A 2,500-nucleotide genomic window follows, 5' to 3' on the forward strand; every position below is an offset into this window, starting at 1 on the left:
CAACATGAGACAAAGCGGCTTACGAAAATACCAGGTGCGTGAAACACTATTGACTTTCGACTTATGGTGTATTCTTAATTGCCAACTGCCATATCTCACCGAATTCATTGTACTGCAATATAATTCAGTATTTCCTGACCATCAGAATTATTAGTGACAATAAATTGTAATAGTTTCTCAAGTAAAATGCATATTATAATTATAATAATTATTCATTCTGTTGTCAAACATGCTGAATTCACTGAAGTGTTTGTCCCTCAACTTTGAACCATTGTTTTTCTCTTCCCTTTAGTTCACCTGGGAAAAGTTGAACAAGACACAGTCGTCACGTGACATGGGCACCCTCTTCTATTTCAGACAAAGGTTCGGACGGACAAATGTTCCCCCACAAGTGAAGAAAAACTATGCTGGTGCGGAGGCCCTTATGCTTCAGGTAACACGTACACACATTTGCGAAGCCTTTATGGCATGGGCTGGAATGGAAACCCTTGAATCAAGGCCATTAAATCTGGAAATACCACCACAATCTGCAACTGTACAAGAAAAACATGAATTCCTTGAGGGGTGCATTGGCAACTTTGTTGACAAGTATGCTTTGGTAGTTCCAACCTCGTTCCCAGGGTCTCTCGAGCGAGGAGAGACCCTGGTAGGGTCTGGTCACGTGCTTCCTTGACAATTGAAAACACTAGGGAGGGGTCCTCTCTAAACAAGGAATTTGTCGCGTTGAGCTTTGTCGAATTCAAAGCGAGGCTAATAGCTTCGCGCTGCAACTCCGCCATTACCCGCGATGTTTTACAGTAACCTTCAGGCTGCAATTTCGCATAGTATTTATTCTTACGTTAATCTAAAAGTTAAACAATGTAAAACGTCTTTGACTGAACGGCACAATCTACAGCAACTTATGACAGACGATGTATATGTTTTCTTCGGCGTTTATGTTCACATACCGCAGCATGTGAAACTTGGTTTGTTTTGGTGACAACACATTCTGCACTCCCGTAGTCTCAGTATGGACAATTCTTACTAAGCCGCCCCTCCCTTCATTGGATAAATTGTCATCTCCCAGAATCTGGGAGACACGTGACCAGACCTACCAGGGTCTCTCCTCGCTCGCCCCAGGCGTTAAGATGAGAGACCCTGGGAACGAGGTTGTGGTAGTTCCAGATGTGAAAGGATTGTGGGAGATGGAGGAAGCCCAGCGTGTAGAGTCAGAACAGGTTTACAACCACATGCAGTCACAAACAAGTCAAAATCTGTACAGGCCAGGTAATAAGTTATTAAAGCTTTACTGCTGTTCATGACAGCAAAGGGAAATATTTTTTCATTAAACAGGACTCAAGCCCGGAAACAAATACCAAAGAGGTTGCTTGCATAACCCCTCAAATACTGAAATTGTTGATATTTATATATCACACTGAAAAATCCTTCACAAGTCCACTGTTATGGGTTATTATAATAGTATTATTGATGGCCCTTTTTTCAAGGAGAGCCACTAGAGAAAAGGATTTCTTAACAATTTAAGTGCTACATATTATTGGCCTGTAATATTTAACAATATTATTAAACCATGTACGGATGATTATTCTGCATTTGATTTAAGGTACTACAGTTCTGCTATTAAAGCAGAGCCAGGAGTTAGTAACACAGTGTCTTCTTGTTGCTGCTGGTAAAATTGTTGATGATGACTCTGTGAGGGCAGAAGCTGCAGTTCAAGTCACGGCTGTGATGAACACAAACAGCGTCCAAAATAAACTACGGATAGGTCAACTGGTAGCATGGCCAAAAAAAGATATGGCAATCTTTCAAAGTAAACCCTGTTTTATTACACCTTGGAAAACAAAGTGAATGTAAGAATGGAATAAAAACTTCCCTTCAATTTACATACATACATACATGAAGGCTATGGCTGTACTTATTCCTATATAATGTTCTCTTCTATTTTCCTTTACTATTGATAAGGATGTCTGGTATGCCAGTGGTGGATCCAGACAGGCTCAAATGGTGAATGCATGAAAACATGGAAATTTTCTTGTCCATAACAGCAAGAGGGAGGAACATCATCCCTAGATCCACCACTGTAAATAAGCAGTAAAGCATTAAAAATGTTATACATTTCAAAAAAAGATGGCACAGCTGCATAGAGTATAACCTATTTTTTGATAATGTTTGGTAACAGAACATATCCCTGCACCCCAGAGATTGAAGGCCACTGGAAATTCTAAGGGGGAAAAACTCAACACTCTAATGCTTAAACTTACATTATTTGTTTGATTATACAATGTACATTGTTTATTATCACACTATGACACTACCTTTAATATTTACAAGGTTTATAGCTAACTACAACTTAGATTACTAACAACATTTCACTTACTGTTACAATTTAAATGTCAATTTCTTATTCTCATCCTCGCAATATGTAAAGAAAAAACAATTACCGTATTTAATTTCAAGGGGTAGGGCATATCAAAATATTCCAGTTTCTAATGGAGAGGATGAA

The sequence above is a fragment of the Montipora foliosa genome, chromosome 4, assembly GCF_036669935.1.
Source record: "Montipora foliosa isolate CH-2021 chromosome 4, ASM3666993v2, whole genome shotgun sequence".
Taxonomy (NCBI): Eukaryota; Metazoa; Cnidaria; class Anthozoa; order Scleractinia; family Acroporidae; genus Montipora; species Montipora foliosa.